A 20,475-nucleotide genomic window follows, 5' to 3' on the forward strand; every position below is an offset into this window, starting at 1 on the left:
GCAGCTTCAGCTGGCCGCGGCTACCTCCGAGGCCGAGCACCCACTATTGGAGCCCCTTCTGCAGCAACACGGCGACCTCTTCACCGAGCCGCAGAGCCTTCCGCCCTCCCGGGCTTATGATCACCGTATCCATCTCTAGCCGGGCTCCACACCTGTGGCCGTGCGTCCTTACCATTATCCGCAGCTGCAGAAGGCTGAGTTGGAGAGGCAGTGTGCACTCATGCTCGCCGCGGGCATCATTCGGATCTCCATGTCGCCGTTTACCGCGCCAGTTCTCCTCGTCTACATGTCGGACGACACGTGGCGCTTCTGCCTCGACTACCGTGCCCTTAATGCTCTCACACTCAAGGACAAGTTTCCTATTCTGGTGGTTGATGAGCTCCTGGATGAGCTCCATGGGGCGCGCTTATTCACCAAGCTTGATCTTCGGTCAGGGTACCACTAGGTGCTCATGCACCCGGACGACATCGCCAAGATGGCGTTTCGGACTCACCACGGCCACTTCGAGTTCTTGGCGATGCCCTTTGGCCTCTCCAACGCCCCGGCGACCTTCCAGGCTCTGATGAACGACGTCCTCCGGCCCTACTTACGTCGGTTTGTGCTCGTTTTCTTTGATGACATTCTTATCTACAGCGCATCCTGGGCAGAGCACCTCCAGCACGTCGCCATCGTCTTCAACGAGCTTCGGGCGCACCATCTTCATCTTAAGCGCTCGAAGTGCTCATTCGGGACGCCTTCGGTCGCCTACCTCGGCCACGTCATCTCGGCCGACGGGGTTGCTATGGATGCCGACAAGGTGGCGACCGTCGCAGCCTGGCCGACGCCACACTCCCCGCGGGCTCTTCATGGTTTTCTCGGCCTCGTGGGCTACTACCGGAAGTTTATCCGGGAGTTCAGCCTCATCGCAGCGTCCCTCACGCATTTGCTGCAACGAGATGCCTTCGCATGGGATGACGAGGCGACGGCGGCATTCGAGGTCCTCAAGGGGGCCCTCACAACGGGCCCCGTTCTTCAGATGCCGGACTTTGACCGCCCGTTCATGGTGGACTGTGACACCTCGGGCGCAGGGTTCGGCGCCGTGCTTCATCAGGGCGATGGCCCTCTCGCTTTCTTCAGCAGGCCTTTCGCTCCTCGCCGTCTTAAGCTCGCGGCATACGAGCGGGAGCTCATTGGCTTGGTGCAGGCGCTGCGCCACTGGCGGCCCTATCTGTGGGGCCGGTCCTTCCGGATTCGCACGGATCACTACAGTCTCAAGTTCTTGTTGGACCAGAGGCTCTCGACCGTGCCGCAGCACCAGTGGATCAGCAAGCTCTTCGGCTTCGACTTCTCCGTCGAGTATCGCCCGGGCCGTCTTAATACCGTGGCCGACGCCTTGTCGCGCCGCGATGCCGACCCCGACTCCACCACCATTGACTCTGAGGGGGCCGTACCGCGCATCCGCTCTGGGCCGACCTTCGGCCTCTTCACCGACATTCGCCGGGCTACGGCGACCGCGGCTGACGCCCTCCGCCTCCAGCAGCAGCTGGCGGCGGGTGAGTTGGAGGAGCCGTGGCGCTTCACCGACGGCCTGCTCCTCCATGGGCGCCGGGTCTTCATGCCGGCGCATGATGATCTCCGCCACCAGGTGCTACTGCTCGCCCACTCGGCGGGCCATGAGGGTGTGCAGAAAACTCTCCATCGTCTTCATGCCGACTTCTACATCCCTGGGGATCGGGCCCTGGTCCGTGACTGGGTTCGGTCTTGTGTGACATGCCAGCGCAACAAGACGGAGTCACTACGGCCGGCTGGTCTGCTCCAGCCCTTGGAGGTGTTGTCTCAGGTCTGGGCGGATATCTCCATGGACTTCATCGAGGGCCTTCCCAAGGTGGGCGGCAAATCGGTCATTCTCAATGTGGTCGACCGCTTCTCCAAGTATGCTCACTTCATCGCTCTCGGTCATCCCTACACTGCTACCTCCGTGGCCCGCGCCTTCTTCGACGATATCGTTCGTCTCCACGGATTTCCCTCTTCGATCGTCAGTGATCGGGACCCGGTGTTTACCGGTCATGTTTGGCGCGATCTCTTACCGGTCATGTTTGGCGCGATCTCTTCCGGTTGGCGGGCGTGCAACTCCGCCTGAGCACAACATTCCATCCTTAGACGGACGGTCAGTCCGAGGTCGTCAACAAGGTGATTGCCATGTATTTGCGTTGTGTCACAGGTGATCGTCCTCGCGCTTGGGTCGATTGGCTCTCATGGGCGGAGTACTGCTACAACACCTCCTACCACTCCACCCTGCGCGCCACTCCTTTTGAGGTGGTCTATGGCCGGCCGCCACCGCCCATCCTTCCGGCGGATCCTACGATGGCTCGGACGGAGGCGGCCGGTGAGCTTCTGCGGCACCGTGACGACATGTTGGCCGAAGTTCGGCAACGCCTTCTTCAGGCCTAGCAGCTGGCCAAACACTACTACGACGGCCACCATCGCGAGGCGGAGTACGCGGTGGGTGATTGGGTGTGGCTGCGTCTTCTTCATCGCTCTACGCAGTCACTGGACCCACGCGCGAAGCGCAAGCTGGGCCCTCATTATGCGGGGCCCTTTGCTGTCTTGGAGCGCATCGGGAAGGTGGCCTACCGCCTTCAGCTTCCTGCCGGAGCCCGCATCCACGACGTCTTCCATGTGGGGCTTCTGAAGCCTTACCGTGGGGAGCCACCTACGGCCCCTCCAGCGCTCCCTCCGACCTTCGACGGACGCATCCTTCCGGGACCCGAGAAGGTGTTGCAGGCCCAGCTCCGTCGTGGTGTGTGGTACGTGCTGATTCAGTGGACTGGACTTCCGGCGGAGGAGGCCACTTGGGAGCAATGTGATGAGTTCTGCCAACACTATCCAGACTTTTAGCTCGAGGACGAGCTGTTTGCGCAGGCGGGGAGAGATGTTATGACCGGTCAGACTTATGCGCGTAGGAGGCCCACCGGGCAAGTTTAGTTAGGGGCTTGGCCCACAAGTTATCTTATTTTCTGCATCGTGGTTATATATACTAGTTGTAAGACTACTTTTGAGATTAAGCAATAAGAATAATATTATTGCGCGGCTCCCAGAGGAGCCGGACCCCAAACCCTAGCCGCCTCCAATCCCTAGCCGCCGCCTCCCTCCCTTGAGCTCGCGACGGCGCCTGCGCGCCGGAAGCCGCGCTCATGCCCCCAACCTCCTCCGATCTTCCCCTAGAACCTCAGGAGCCGGTCCGGTAGGACCCTAGGTTCTACCACCTCTTATGATCTCCATGTCCGTTCATATTACTAGAGTAACTAGACACACATATATAAAGAAAATCCGAAAGAAAAAGAAGGATGTTCAATAATGTTTTCAACTCAATAGCATGCATCTACCAAATAAAAACTGATGGCGTTTGCCAATTCTCACTACTGAATCCGACCGTTTTCTTCTGTAATTGTTGTTTCTATTGCCTAGGTCAGATGTGTAGTAGGTAAGTTTGAGGTACAGTATCTGGTAGTGCTCCTGCAATTTTTGGTCTTTTGGTTTTAGTTGTAAGCTTTTTTTTATCCTTCTCTCTCTTAAAGTCTTAATATTACACATGCCTCCTTCTGCATGATTTGAGAAAAAAAAGGTAAATATCCTTTTCTCGGTTTGTCTATTGGGTGTGGCTAGGTCTCAGTTGACCGAGACTTAACCAAGTCTTAGTCAAGTGATATATTACATAATAAGAAAAAGAGTAAAAGTAAACGGAAAAACTAACGCCCACACATGTGGGCGTTTGCACATCGCCCACACGCCTCCATCACCACTCATTTTGCCACGTATGAACAGATGACATCAGCAGAAATATTTTTGGTTTTCGGCTTAAAAATATTTTATCTCCTAATTAAAAAATTGAATTAAAAATCCATTTTCACCATTAAATCCGTCTCGATGAGATCTTCAAAACTAGACTCCATGTTGATATGTTTCGACGAAATTTTGTTTTGCCCAAAAGTTGCCATGATATTTACACTGTAGTTGCCATAGTGCTTAAACTAAAGTTGCCATGTGGCAATTTTAGTTTGTAGAGCATGGCAATGTTAGTTTTTTAATGATGGCAATTCCAGTACTTTGACCATGAAAATATTTTTTTGTATGAAGCATGGCAATTTTAAGTGCATGTATCATGGCAACTTTAGTTTATGGTGCATGGCAAGTCTAGTTTCTTAATTCTTCGTTTTATAATATGTCAAAATTTATTTTTAAATGTAGAAGAAAATAGTTGAAACATATCATGGCAACTTCAGTGTAAACATCACGGCAATTCATGTGCAATAGACATGGCAACTTTTAACCAAAAAAATTCGTCGGAATATATTGATATGAGATCTAGTTTCGAAGATCTCGCCGCGAAGGTTTTAATGATGAAAACGGATCTTCAATCGGATTTTTCATTTAAGAGATAAAACATTTTGTAAACTAAAAATCCAAAAAGATTCTCACATGCATGCATGCGGTGACATGGCGTAGTCTGTGTGTTATAAAGTGTGTGGGCGGGTTTGGCTGCCACCACACGTGTGGGCGTTAGCGTTTTCTAAAGTAAAAGCATTTTTTTGCACGAATCTCATCTCTATGCTAGATCAAAGGAATATAGCATCGACTGAGACATAACGAAGTCTTAATCGACTGAGACTTAGCGACACTGTTATCTAAATGCACAAAACAACAAAATTTTCCGGAGAAAAGACTTGCATAAACATAAGCTAACAAATGTTTTTTCATCGGAAAATGAAGCTATTTTTTTCACAACTTGGTCTTGAACGGCACATAGTTTTTGAGGGATTGGGTGATCCCCTGCACGGACTCGACGGTCACGCCCACCGTCACCGCGAAACACACGAAGCTCAGGGTCTGCAGCGCCACCCACTTCCACGAGGACCTCTTCACTTTGATCTGCCGGATGTACATCTCCATGGGGAAGTAGATGGTGAGCGGCCAGAAACCAAGCACACCAAGGAGGCCAAGGATGTCGTTGAAGAAGGGCAGCAAGATGGCGAGGACCATGCTCACGTCGACGAACGCCGTCCTCCACGCCAGCCTGAACATGTTCACGCCAGCGTGAACATGTTTAGCCTTTTATTTCCAGATGATGTGACATCAGGTTTAATTTTATGAAGTGGCATGAAATAGTAACTAATTGATCAGGGTTATGCGATTGTTTGAGTTGTAATTCAATGAATATATATGCTTCTTGGACGTGCTAGGATTGACCTTTAGAGTTAATATTTCTCGATGTCATTCTTGTTTTGTTTCATAGGTATAAGAACAAATATTGTTTTACCAAGTGCGAGTGTTGTGCTTTGTGTTGATGATAAGAATGTGGCATGCTTCACCTATTATCATGTGCCGTGTTATGATGTGCATAGTGACGATAGTAAAAGGATCGTTTGACTTATGAGCTTGCTTTAACAGATTTGCAAGCAAATTTTTGTATGTGTGGCAGTGTAAGTCTGTTGTGAAATATGATGGCATGGGGAGTAGGGAGCATTTTGTGGGTTGCCATTTATTTGGTTGTCTGGTGGGCATCCTGGAATGGAATTAATAATCTGTGAGCGTGTATCCATCAAGTATCCTATTAATTTGCCCTGTAATGTGTCATGTTTCTACTGCAGCAATGGAAGATGCTATGAAGCGCCAAGACCAGCAACTTTTTGTTGGTCGGTATTGTTGAGTACTGGAGTCGGCGTTTTGCATCGGCAACGGGGAAATCTGCTGTGCCGGGGGTCTGGGTGGCGGTAGCCAAACTGCCAAAGCATGGGACCTACCCATGGTTAAGGAAACAAGGAAGTGATATCCCATTGTCCAGCACTGATAAATAAATCAGGGACTGGCGCACGTACGCCCATCAACCATCGCGCCTTCTCTCCATCTTTGCCATGACCAACAACTCCACGGCCGTCGTTAACCATGGCCACATCCTACCGGCGACATCGTCCAGTTGCTCCACAGAGAGCTTCACCGGAGCCCATGGTGTCGAGGTGGCCAGTACCTGCTGCTCGACGGCTTGGATCTCGGCAAGTACATCAGCTCATGCGTCTTCAGCGTTGATGGCTACGACTGGACACTAGTAGAAAACGGGCCATTTGTCTCGGTTCCAGAGACCCATTAGCCCCGGTTCTGGAATCGGGACTAAGGGTCGGGATTAAAGCCCAAAACCTTTAGTCCCGGTTCGCTTACAAATCGGGACAGAAAGGGCTCCACGTGGCCACTGCAGGGCGCCCAGGTAGGAGCACCTTTAGTCCCGGTTGGTAACACCAAACACCAACCGGGACCAAATGGCATCCACGCGTCAGCATATGGCAGGAGCAGGGGTTTTTGTTTTTTTTGGGGGGGGGGGGGGGGGGGGTTTAGGTGGTTTTGGAGGGTTAATTTAGAGGTTTCATATATTGCGTTAGCTAGCTAATAGAGAGAAGTGAACTCTCTTATCTCCATGCTTGGTCGACGCTAGCTACTCTACGTATAGAGAGAACTCGACACGCTAGCTAGTAAGCAAATGAAGGAACCATTAATTACACAAGATTGTTATGAACATATACAGAGAGGAGTGCACCTGTCTTTCTCCGAGAGATTTGTCAAACAACAAGTTTTCGTATATCTATCCGACGCTACTAGCTACATATATATAATATAAGATCTCTTACAATCCCTAACATCTCATGTCTATATCAATTTTCACATGGTATTCTCCGGCTTTATTGATGACGTGGTCAAGAAAGAATCCCGCCAATTCCTCTTGAATTGCTCGTATGCGATCTTGTGGTAGGAGTTCATCCCACATCTGCCAGATCTAAATTGAAGAAGAGGGTCAATACATGTATATGAATGAAATTCAACACAAATAATGGTAATAAAATAAAATTATGAATATTTTTGCTTACGCACTTCATATCGTTTTTCAGAGTAGCCCCGCTCACAGGTCGTGTGGCGGATGAACTCGCAAATGTAGTATCCACAAAAATCATTCCCGCCTTCCTGCCACAAACACTTTACAAGAAATAGAGGTCAATCAAACCGATAAGCAAGCATGCTAAATGGTATTGATGAAACTAGCTAGAATCAATGGGAGATGCGCGGAACTAGGTAGTAGTGCTTATTTTCGGATGTGTAAATTGCAGCTCGCTCGGTAGTCCCGGAGTAATTACGGTGAACTCTTTCCAAACCCTGCCAGACAAAGAAAATAATTACTTGATATCAGGAAATGAACAAAGTTGCCGATATGGTGCGATAATGATCGATTGAACTTCTGGAGCATTTGAGTCATGTCCGCATAGTCCTCGAGATCTTTTCGTCTCGAGTCTGAGATGGTTAGTACTCCCTGATCAAACTTAATCTCTAGAAGAATATAGTGGAACCTGCGCACGCATGCATAACTCATCAATTACATTACTATAACCTCGAGTAATAAGGAAAACCGAATAATGCACAAGACAGTAACACTCACTTGAAGTTGTAAGGAAAGTGTATTTTATCTTTGTTTTGATTTTTGAGCAACAATTGTAGCAAGTTGTCCTCGGTTTCTGTGACATTGTTTTTAACCGTCCATTCATGTATGATATTTGGGCTAATGAACCCAATGTCATAGATTTATGCTTTTCTGCATTCGACGATCTTCAATTTGCATAATAAAGTGAGGATAATTATATATACACATGCAATGAAAGAGCTGATCTATATATAGAGACTTAATTACAGAAGTAGTACTTACAGACAGTAGCAAGTCACGAGTGTTTTGTCGAGGGCCTTTTGATTGTATAACTGGAATAACTCGTCAAATTCAACAGAGAACAGACCAGTTCCAACGAGGTCGTGCCCCACTTTAATTCTCATCGTCAAAACATCCTTCCCAGACCCGCTGCAGGTTTTCATGTACCATTGATGGGATCTTCGCATCATCGTTGTTAGAGGAGGACTTCCATCTTTGACGAGAGGCTTCCCGTACTGGTATCTGAATCCGTCCACCTTCATTGTTTCAAACTCTACATCATCGCCCAGGTAATCACCAGGATTGGTACCGGGCACCATCCCCGGCAGATTAGCAACGATATTGCTAGACACCTTGAGCGGGGGGCACGATTGGTTCGCCTGTTCGCCGAGCTGGGGAATTTTTTCCCACTTCTTCGTTCTGCTAACCTTCTATCACTGGAAGTAGTTCCCGATCGCCGCGCATCTTGATATGTACACTGAAGAGCGCGGACATAGTTGGAATCCGGCGGAGGTGGTGGTGGCAGATGTCTACTACACAACCTTCTTCTTGTAGACGTTGTTGGGCCTCCAAGTGCAGAGGTTTAGGAGAGTAGCAACTTTCCCTCAAGTGGATGACCTAAGGTTTATCAATCCGTGGGAGGCGTAGGTTGAAGATGGTCTCTTTCAAGCAACCCTGCAACCAAATAACAAAGAGTCTCTTGTGTCCCCAACACACCCAATACAATGGTAAATTGTATAGGTGCACTAGTTCGGCGAAGAGATGGTGATACAAGTGCAATATGGATGGTAGATATAGGTTTTTGTAATCTGAAAATATAAAAACAGCAAGGTAACTAATGATAAAAGTGAGCGTAAACGGTATTGCAATGCGTTGAAACAAGGCCTAGGGTTCATACTTTCACTAGTACAAGTTCTCTCAACAATAATAACATAACTGGATCATATAACTATCCCTCAACATGCAACAAAGAGTCACTCCTAAGTCACTAATAGCGGACAACAAACGAAAAGATTATGGTAGGGTACGAAACCACATCAAAGTTACCCTTTCTGATCGATCTATTCAAGAGTCCGTAGTAAAATAACACTAAGCTATTCTTTTCGTTCGATCTATCATAGAGTTCGTACTAGAATAACACCTTAAGACACAAATCAACCAAAACCCTAATGTCACCAAGATACTCCAATGTCACCTCAAGTATCCGTGGGTATGATTATACGATATGCATCATACAATCTCAAATTCATCTATTCAACCAACACAAAGAACTTCAAAGAGTGCCCCAAAGTTTCTATCGGAGAGTCAAGACGAAAATGTGTGACAACCGCTATGCATAAGTTCACAAGGTCACTAAACCCGCAAGTTGATCACCAAAACATACATCAAGTGAATCACGTGATATCCCATTGTCACCAAAGATAAGCACATGCAAGACATACATCAAGTGTTCTCAAATCCTTAAAGACTCAATCCGATAAGATAACTTCAAAGGGAAAACTCAATCCATTACAAGAGAGTAGAGGGGGAGAAACATCATAAGATCCAACTATAATAGCAAAGCTCACGATACATCAAGATCGTACCACCTCAAGAACACGAGAGAGAGAGAGATAAAACACATAGCTACTGGTACATATCCTCAGCCCCGAGGGTGAACTACTCCCTCCTCGTCATGGAGAGCGCCGGGATGATGAAGATGGCCACCGGTGAGGGATCCCCCCTCCGGCAGGGTGCCAGAACAGGGTCCCGATTGGTTTTTGGTGGCTCCAGAGGCTTGCGGCGGCGGAACTCCTGATCTATTATGTTCTCTGATGTTTTTAGGGTATATGGATATATATAGGCAAAAGAAGTCGGTCAGGGGAGCCACGAGTTGCCATGAGGGTGGAGGCGCGCCCAGGGGGGCTGGCGTGCCTCCCTGCCTCGTGGCCACCTCGAAGCTTCCCTGACTTCAACTCCATGTCTCCTGGATCACGTTCGTTCCAAAAATCACGCTCCCGAAGGTTTCATTCCGTTTGGACTCCGTTTGATATTCCTTTTCTGCGAAACACTGAAACAAGGGAAAAAACAGAAACTGGCACTGGGCTCTGTGTTAATAGGTTAGTCCCAAAAATAATATAAAAGTGCATAGTAAAGCCCATTAAACATCCAAGATGGATAATATAATAGCATGAATACTTCATAAATTATAGATACGTTGGAGACGTATCAACATCCCCAAGCTTAATTCCTGCTCGTCCTCGAGTAGGTAAATGATAAAAGAAATAATTTATGAAGTGTGAATGCTAGCAGGTGCACAAGTTTGATCAATGATAATTTCAATCACCTTTTTTAGCATCATCATATGTCATAACAGTAGCTCAACTCATAGAACTTTTCATGATCAAGTAACAATCTATTCACATGTTAAAGTATAGATCATAAACTTTCTTGAAAACTAACAAACCGTGTTATTAGTCATCAAACAATTACAATTGATCTTATTTTCAAGAAGAGTCTATGTCAGAGCTTTGATTCAGCAAACTTCACGTACTCAACTATCATTTAGTCTTCCATGATTGCTACCACTCAAAGCATATTTTTAGAACAAATAGTATTCATCGAACACAGAGAAAGATAGGGGCTTAATGTTTCGCCTCCCAACCTTTTACCTCAAGGGTAATGTCAACAGTAATAATTCATGCTCAAATATATTTGAATGGCCATATATGCTTAGATCTCTCCATCACATGATGCTTGCCAACTAAAGAGTAGGTTGGAATGAGAAGGAATACTACTGACTCTTGCATAAAAGTAAAAGATAGGCCCTTCGCAGAGGGAAGCAAGGATTTGCAGAGGTGCGAGAGCTCGAAGCAAAAACAGAGATGAAAATAATTTTGAGAGGTATGCTTTCATTGTCAACATAACGACCAAGAGTTCCCAATATCTTCCATACTAGATACATTATAGGCGGTTCCCACGCAGAAAGGTAAAGTTTTTACACCCCCTCCACCAACATTCACACTCCATGGCTTGTCCGAAACAGCGGGTGCCGTCCAACTATCAACATTCCTGGGGGAGTTTTGTTTAAATTATTTGCAAATTTGCTTTTGATATTTTGATCATAGGACAGGGCATCCCAGTTACCAGCCATTTTCTCATGAATGATGAGCGGAGTCCACTCATCGTGAGAATTACCCACCTAGCATGGAAGATACTGACAGCCCCTAGTCGCTACATGAGCGATTCGGGCATACAAAACAGATTATTATTTGAAGGTTTAGAGTTTGGCACATGCAAATTTACTTGGAACGGCAGGTAAATACCGCATATAGGTAGATATGGTGGACACTCATGGAATAAACTTGGTTCAAGGAATTTGGATGCACAAGCAATATTCCCGCTTAGTACAGATATTTTGGCTAGCAAAGGATTCTAAATAGCAAGCACCACATGTTAGAGGATCCATAACAATATAAATTCTATACAAATATACCCAAGCATAACTCATTATGTTGTCTTCCTTGTCCAACTTCAACTAATTTGCTCAGGTTTGAAAATAATTAATGGGGCTCACAATCATAGAAGATGTCCAAGATAGTATATTTATATGTGAAATCTCTCTTCCTTCAATATTCTTTCATGAATTGTTCAAGTGACCAATACAATGCTTGCTAACCTTCAAAAAATTTACCACCTCTACTTCTTATATGTGAAGGCATTACTCCCCATGGGAAAGGCATATGAAACATATATAATTTCAGATTTATGACATTCAAATCATTCAACCATTTATTCATTGGATATAAGTGAAGCACACGAGTAAATGACAAACTACTCCAAAAAGATATGAGTGAAGATCAATGAGTAGTTAAATAATTATGTAGCTATGTGAGGACTCTCTCTCATTTAAGAATTTCAGATCTTGGTATTTTACTCAAACAGCAAGCAAAACTAAAGAAAATAAAATGACGCTCCAAGCAAAACACATATCATGTGGTGAATAAAAATATAGCTCCAAGTAAAGTTACCGATGAACGAAGACGAAAGAGGGGATGCCATCCGGGGCATCCCCAAGCTTAGGCTCTTGGTTGTCATAAAATATTAGCTTGGGGTGCCTTGGGCATCCCCAAGCTTAGGCTCTTGCCACTCCTTATTCTGTAGTCCATCGAATCTTTACCCAAAACTTGAAAACTTCACAACACAAAACTTAACAGAAAATCTCGTGAGCTCCGTTAGCGAAAGAAAACAAAACACCACTTCAAGCTACTGTAATGAACTCATTCTTTATTTGTATTGGTGTTAAATCTACTGTATTCCAACTTCTCTTTAGTTTATAAACTACTTTACTAGCTATAGATTCATCAAAATAAGCAAACAACACACGAAAAACAGAATCTGTCAAAAACAGAATAGTCTGTAGTAATCTGTAACTAACGCAAACTTCTGGAACTCAAAAAATTATACCAAAATAGGACGACCTAGATAATTTGATTATTGATCTGCTGCAATTGGAATCAGTATTTTATCATGGTCTGGTGATTTTAAACAATTGTTTTTGTGAACAGAAAGTTTCTGGAATTTTCAGCAAGATCGAATAACTATCATCCAAGAAGATCCTATAGGTCTTACTTGGCACAAACACTAATTAAAACATAAAACCACATCTAACCAGAGGCTAGATCAAATATTTATTACTAAACAGAACCAAAAAGAAAGAACAAAAATAAAAATTGGGTTGCCTCCCAACAAGCGCTAATGTTTAACGCCCCTAGCTAGGCATGATGATTTAAATGATGCTCGCATAAAAGATAAGAATTGAAACATAAAGAGAGCATCATGAAGAATATGACTAGCACATTTAAGTTTAACCCACTTCCTATGCATAGGGATTTTGTGAGAAAACAACTTATGGGAACAATAATCAACTTGCATAGGAAGGCAAAACAAGCATAACTTCAAAAACTTTAAGCACATAGAGAGGAAACTTGATATTATTGCAATTCCTACAAGCATACATTACTCCCTCATAATAATTTTCAGTAGCATCATGAATGAATTCAACAATATAACTACCACATAAAGCATTCTTTTCATGATCTACAAGCATAGAAATTTTATTACTCCCCACATAACAAAATTCTTCTCATTCGGAATAGTGGGAGCAAACTCAACAAAATAACTATCAAGTGATTGAAAATTAAGATCGAGATGACAAGTTTCATGGTTATCATTATTCTTTATAGCATACGTGTCATCACAATAATCATCATAGATAGGAGGCATGCTTTCATCATAGAAAATTTGCTCATCAAAGCTTGGGGGACAAAAATATCACCTTCATCAAACATAGCTTCCCCAATGTCAGGACCGGTTTTTTGGGATATTAATTTCCCAGAAAATGGCCCTTGTGCTCACCAGCCCCAGGATTACTGTTAGCTGATGAGGCACCAACTTGTTACAGAAATTCCAAGCAAAGTACAAAATATGTAGTACAAGACCATTGTGGCCTATGAGTACAACAATTGGTTTCTAGTGGTTGATGGCGGAAGCGGTTTGTGGTTCATCTGCGTCTATGGGACTCCATTTCCCACAAGAACAGCTGACCAGGATAACTCCTATCTTCGCGAGGCTGCTATCACCTTTGCATGGGTTCCGGGGCTGTCGTCGCAACGCTCCTCTCCACGCAAGAAATCTGGCCAAGACAATAGCCAGGGACAAGCCAGTGAGTACGTTTGAATGTACTTGCAAACATTTTGAACACGGGTATAATATAACAATGGATAATCATGCTCCGAAATATTCTATGATCATAACGTCAGTCACGAAATAAACAAAATTCATGATGCACGCATGCAGGTTGTTCATGTAAAATATGAATATGCAATACGGGAGTAGAAATAGAATGCACCGATCGAGTGTCTGAAGCGACGCCTCGAAAGGAAAATAAAATAAATCATGCCTCAGTCGGGCGTCTGAGCGACACCACATAAAGGGCTTATAAATAAAAGAAATAACAAGCATGCCACAGTCGGGCGTCTATGCGACACCACATAAAGGGCTTATAAATAATAGAAATAACAAGTATGCCACAGTCGGGCGTCTGAGCGACACCACATAAAGGGCTTATAAATAATAGAAATAACAAGCATGCCATAGTCGGGCGTCTATGCGACACCACATAAAGGGCTTATAAATAAAAGAAATAACAAGCATGCCACTGTCAGGCGTCTGAGCGACACCACATAAAGGGCTTATAAGAGAATAATCGCAGTGAGTATCCAGGAGGTAGAACCGTCCCAGGGATACTCAATAATTCAAATAATGTAAATGGTTAGTCCACAATAATAGTAATCATAATCCTCATATGTCACAGGTCATAATCAATGTTCTGGTTTAGCCGTTTCTCCTCCGAAGACCGACACTATGACCGACACTAAACCCATCTCAGACTGCAGTCCTTACCCATGGACACGGCTATTCGAATAGGTTTAACCTCTGCAGAGGGTGTACTCTTTACCCACGAGTAATGGATTTCTTTAGTCCATCGGGACTAATTCCGCCGACGGTCTTTCAATTGAAAACACACCTGTCCGCACACACCAGCCTAACTTACCCGTGTCTGGAATCACCCACGACACCTATCAAGCAAAACTCTAAGTGGGGAGGCTACAACCTCGATTAGCATGGGATCACGCGCGCAAACTAGGGAAGCCACTCCCCTCGGCTACAACCGGAAACACCCATGCCCCCGGACCTGGTGGCATGCCTACCGGATGCCTCCGGTATCTTCCACCATGGTCTCTCCGTACGGTGTGTGCTTGGAGGGGTTGACAACTTACTGAACCGTACCCTACCTGCGGCAGGGACAAGTGGTAGCACGAAACAAGTATGGGGGTTACTGGAACAAGACTCGATCTACGGTCGACTCAGGAGGTTCAAGTATTCCCTGTATGATTAGCATAACAAAAATATTTCAACTAACAGACAGAATCACCGCTCATCATACCTCATCATGCCATACCGGACACACTCGTCTCGACGAGCAACTAGGGGCAAGCTCGTGTCTACCCAAGACCGCGACTTTCCCGGCTTCCTTCCGGGATGCATGAAAAGCTCACGAGGATGATCACTATCACCAGCATATCCATTTCTAACAGCAAAGAATCTCATTATGCACTCACGCGTATGATCGTATCGTCACATAAAATAACGAATGCTCCATGTCAAGGTGGTGTTGTAACCGTATCAAACAACACACAAAAATATTATGCCAGGGTTTAGAATGCTTGCCTTTAAGTTGTGGAGAGGCAGGGTGTATTCCAAAACTTTTGAAAGTTACAATCTCCCCTCCAAATTCCTATTTTCATACATATTCAAATAACACGTACTTTAAAAACAGCGCAAAAAGTTGTCCTAGATATTTTTGAAATAAATCTTAAAATAAACTAGGTGGAATTTGAGAGAGGTAGGAAAAGGAATTAATCCATTTGGAGTTTTATTTAAAAAGATATAGCTAGTCAAAGTTCTGTTTTTTAATAAAAACCAGAAAAAGGAAATGTTTCAGGGGGAAATATGTTTTCGAAGCAGAGGAGATGTACTTCAGGGGTTTACGCGCCCACTTAAACACGTGGTGGCGGGGCTGGGTCACTGATAGTGGGTCCAGCGGGCCCACTGGTCAGGTTTGACTAGTCCCCCGCCTTCTTCCTCCTCTGTCCGAGCCGAGGCGGGGGCTCCAGCGATCGACGCCGGCGAACAACGGGTCCTAGGAGCCATCCGAGGGTGGGGAAGGATCCGCTGCTCCAGGACGATCCTTCCGGTAGTCGAAAGGGCCCCGGGGACGGAGGAGATCGGCGGCGGCAAGCTTCGCGGCGGCGGAGGCTTCGGGGATGATTGGGGATTTGGGCTGTGGTGGCTCCCGATCGAAGCTTAGAGGCTGGGAGACTCCGCACAGTCGAGGGGAGTCGGACGGTGGCGTTGGATGGGTGGGGGAGGCCCTGGTTGCGTCGTACTGCATTAGATTGTGGCGGCCACTGAACTGATCGGAGACGGGGAAGAAAGCTTCCCGACGTCAATTGCTGGGTGTTGGGGGCACTAGGGGGATAGAACGAGGTTGCCTGAGTGCTTGGTCGAGCTCGGGGTCCCCTTATATAGGCGTTCGACGTCGGTTCCGCGGTGGCCATGGATATGATCGCCGGCGAACCGCCATTCTGTAGTTGGGGGCGCGTGGCGGCGACTGGCGCTAGCGGACGTGCTTCAGGATAAGCTTGAGCTGCTCCAGGGGGTAGCTGGCGCGCTGGTGTGGCTCGGGCGGCGCTGTCCAGGGCAGAGGTTGTCGGGGTGGCGGTGGCGGCTTGCGGTGGCGGCGCTGTAGGGCGCCAGGAGGGGGTCGGGGCGGCTCTGCGGCAAGGGAGGGGTCGGGGCACGTCGGCTGCGAGCGGGAAGGGTCAGCACGAGCGCGGGGGTGGGCGGCAGCGAGACGCGGCGGCTCGGTGCACGCGCGTGCAAAACGTGCGCTCTGGGCGCGCCCAGAGCGTGCACGCCAATTGTTCGGCAAAATGACAATGCGTGCCACAGGGCTTGGGTGAGGCTGGCAATTAGCAGACCTAGGTTAGGAGTAGCTAGGATCTTAGTGGACAAGGTTGCTGGGCCAGTGGATTAAGTACACAGTGCAAGCTAAAAATCACGTCAAAACTGACTATGCACACCAAGTGTTTGACAAAATGACAAGGGCTTCTAGACAACTCTTGGAGTGGCCAAAATCTCCAGATCAGGGTCTCCCTAGATGTAGGTGATGATGGCAAGATCATTTGGGTAAAACCAGAAACTTGCTAGTGCAAGTTTTGCAAACCATCAGTTTTGGACAGAAAGAAAAAGGCCTTATTGCATGCACTTAAAACCCTCCAATGGGTCCACTCTCCTGGACTTAAGGGTTTTGCAGGGTGGTCTATAAGTAGGAAAAAGCTCAGGGTTACTAGAGCAAGATAATTTAGGGTTGCAGTACAAATCACTAAGCTGGACCAGAATGAAAATGAGGTTGATTCACTCAAATTTTTCAAAGAACATCACTGGGTTTTTGCATGAAGTTGAACTATATGCATCTACTGACATCTCCAAACACTTGGAAGAATTTTTAGGGAAATATTTAAATAGGTTGTAGTGCAAAAATACCTACTGGACCAGATTTGAAAATTTGGTGTAGAGCTCAAAATCTCCAATGACCAAAAGATATTTTTGCATAAAAGTGATGTGGAAACATCACATGACATCCCCAAATTTTGGTGAAAATTTTAAATGCATTAATCAAATGGTTGCAGTGCAACAGAGGCTCCAAATTTATGAAAAAACATTTTAAAAGAATAAAGCTCAGGAAAAACAATTATGCAAATAAATCCACTGATAAAGAATTGTTTTATTGAGAGAGCATACAAGTCCAATAATACTTTTGGAAAGTTTCCACTTGAGGTAAAAACCCACAATATTAAAGAGAAGAGGGGTTCTGAAATCAAAAGATAAATCCAGAAAAATAGAAAATTTAATTTCCTGGCAAAATTTTAATTAATAAAACAAGGTCAAAATTTTGGGGTGTTACAACACTACCCCCTTAAGAAAAATCTCGTCCTCGAGATTTGCTAAAAGCTGTTTTGAACAAACATTGCTTTTACCAAAAAAATCATCCTACTTATGCAATAACAATCTGGCTACAGTGAGTGAGCAATAAGTGGTGTAAAACTACAGTGCGGGACACTGGCGCTGCGTGGGAAAAAATCCATGGTTGGGGAAAACGGGATATTTCTACGTTGGATACAGTAAATTTAGAATAAATTCTAAATTACTAAAATACGCTGGTCGTACCCGAGAGCACAGTGCTCTCTCTGGCTGACAGGTGGACCCGGGGCCCACTGTCGGCCTCTTCTTCTACCTCTGGCTCTCTCCTCTTCCTCGCTCCCGCGTGCTTTCCCGCGCTTTCTCCACCGGCGACGTCTAGCGCGTAGGCCATCTAGGTCGTACCGCGGTAGTGCGCGGCGTGCTAGCTGCCGGTGCAGCGTGCACTCACCTCGCGGGCCAGTGCACTGTCGGCATTGCTCGCGGATTCGCCTCCGAACACCGGCGATCGAGCGACGAGCGGTGCTGGTGGACTTCGCCCACCGTACACCGATCTCGAGCTATAAAATGATCGCGGTGCTCCTTCTTCTTCCTCACACCTGGCCTCGCTTCTCCCTCTCCTTCATTCTCCTCCATTTCTATTTGCAGGAGCTCGAGACGGGGCTCTAATGGCGGAGGTGATGCCGGATTGGTACGTGGTCCTGATGTGCGGAGGTTTGGCGACGTTGCTGGGGTTCTCCGTGCTCCTGTGCGCGATGATCCTTGATGATCGTCGTGATGCTGCCGCGCGAGTGTTGGCTCTGCGCGGCGGCGGTGATCACGAGGATTAGGTGCGGCATCAAGTGCTAACTGCTATCAGTGTGCTGGAGCAACTTGCGCTCGAACGATTACTCATAAATCTCTCCTACTGAGACTGTGGTGTGCTCGGATGTCAACAGTTAGGTGGAAAAAAAATGTGTACGAGGATTTGTAATTAGCGCATGAGGTCGAGTGGTTGTGGTTGTGAGGCTGCTGTTATGGTGCTGCGTGAATAAAATCTACGTCGTGAAGAGGTATATGCTGCAGCAACTCAGGGAAAGAAATCTCACTTCAAAATTTATCGTGAGTGAAAATTAGTTAAATCAAAAATAACAGCAGTAAAACTACTCACATAACTGAAACCAAATATTTGATCCGTCGCACAAATTTTGGATACTATGTACAAGTTACAACACATAATTAAATACTGGGATAATAAATATAGCGGTGACGCCTACAATAAAAACGGTAAATGGACAGGGTCCTAAGAAAACGTCTCTGGTACTGGGGCACACTCCTCTTCTATCGGGGGAAGCGGATTGACTAGCCGATGAATGCGTCTCTCCTGGTTGGGTCTCAGTGGTTTGCCAATAGCGATCTGAGGATTTAAATCAGCGAGGCTCTGGAGATAACCCATTACTCGCTGAGTTAAACGCTCTTGAGCGATAACATACTGGGCAAGGTTGGCCAGTACCGGGTCTCTCTCAATTCGTCCACCGGGAAAAGATGCTACTTCTCCGGGTGCTGCACGACTCGGAAAATAATAATACCCTCGTTCGCTGGCATAGGGTACCGCGAATTGAAGACGAGCAAGCGCTTCGTATGCAGCAGCTTCTATGGCCATATGCGGAGTCGGCATGGATTTCCCCACGAAGGAGACTTCCGTTGGGTCTTGGTTTGGGTTTGCGGGAGGGATGTGCACCACTGCCCAATATTTCGAGGTGGATGGGGTGATCCTCGATATGAGCAACTCGTACTGGGGTGGATGGATAGCACTCATGGTACTGCAGGTAAAGTCCCACAATATTTTGACAAAACTTCCTGGGGTTGCGTCTGGAGTTCTCAGATAAATACTGGGGGTCGGCATGGCAAAGAAATGGCTGTGAGTGTTGTGCACAATGTGAGGGGTACTTGGCAAGGTCACGACATGGCCTTTTATATAGCAATGGGGCTGGGTTATTTACCGTGGTGAAGGGTAACTAGTTTGTCGGTTCTGTTCTATGGGGTCGGGGTCAATGGCACAGATACACATATCTCATAAATGTGACGCATGCTGTGGGTGTCGTCGGGGTTGGTTTTTGGTAGCTGCGCCCGGAATTTAAAAATGCAACTGTACGCTAACGTACTTATGCATGGCTACTATTTAAAAAAATAGGGGCGCACAAGCAGGTAGCATTTAAAAATGGTGATACATGATCACACAATTACAAGGCGCAGAAACACTAAGGCTCGGTACTACTCGAGCGACTTAGTCTACTTCGTTCATATCTAAGCGGCCTTGCCTTGTGGACGTCGAGGCTTCTCCATGGTGTTCACCGTCGGGATTAGCTGGAAGAGGTTGAGGGGCTGCAGGATCGGGGTAGCGATGATGACCATCGCGGGGGTTGTTGGCCACAATCCCGTTGGAGCGTGTTCCCAAAAGGCGACGAAGCACTTCTGGGGACACCAAAGTATTTTGGTCGATGGCTGGGGCAAACCTCAAGGACTCGATCGGGTGTCCGAACAGCACGACTGGGTTGTCGGCGTCGGGCTCCTCTTCTCCTCTCGCCGGGGCTCGGCGAACCAGTTCTCCACGAGCTGCGATCAGATCAAGGGTGATCTGATCGAACAGTTCCTCTAGTGCACCTACATAGCGCACCAGATGCAACAATGCAGGATCCATCTCGTGATCTCCGTTGGCAACCTAGGGTGGCCTACCATACCCGTCACGGCTAGGGTAGTAGTAGAACGAGCGACAGTTAACTCTGGGCGACGAGTGGCGGAATTGGACTATAGCCTCTCGAGCTGCTAGCTGGATGGCTTGTGGCTCAAAGGAAGTTGTCCTTCCAGTGAACCTGTAGGGGCATTCTGGCGATAGACCCCTACCATAGATGTGTACAGTGGCCCAGAATTGATGGCTCTCACCGCTCATGGGTCCTTGGTACACAACATATTCTGGGGGCTCTTCTAATGCATAGGCACGGCGGGTGAGGTTTGCGAGCATGGTCACAAAACCTCCAAGGTTGGTTGCTGTGGTCTCATTGTGAACAATGGGTCCAGGCATCGTAGCTTGGTTTGGGAAAGAGGCTGTGCTGTGCTGTGTTGAGGCTAGCATGCCCTTTTTATAGAAAAAGGAGACGGAGCCTTCCTTCGCACGCTTGCGAATGAGACATGTT

Source organism: Aegilops tauschii, chromosome 2, assembly GCF_002575655.3.
Source record: "Aegilops tauschii subsp. strangulata cultivar AL8/78 chromosome 2, Aet v6.0, whole genome shotgun sequence".
Taxonomy (NCBI): Eukaryota; Viridiplantae; Streptophyta; class Magnoliopsida; order Poales; family Poaceae; genus Aegilops; species Aegilops tauschii.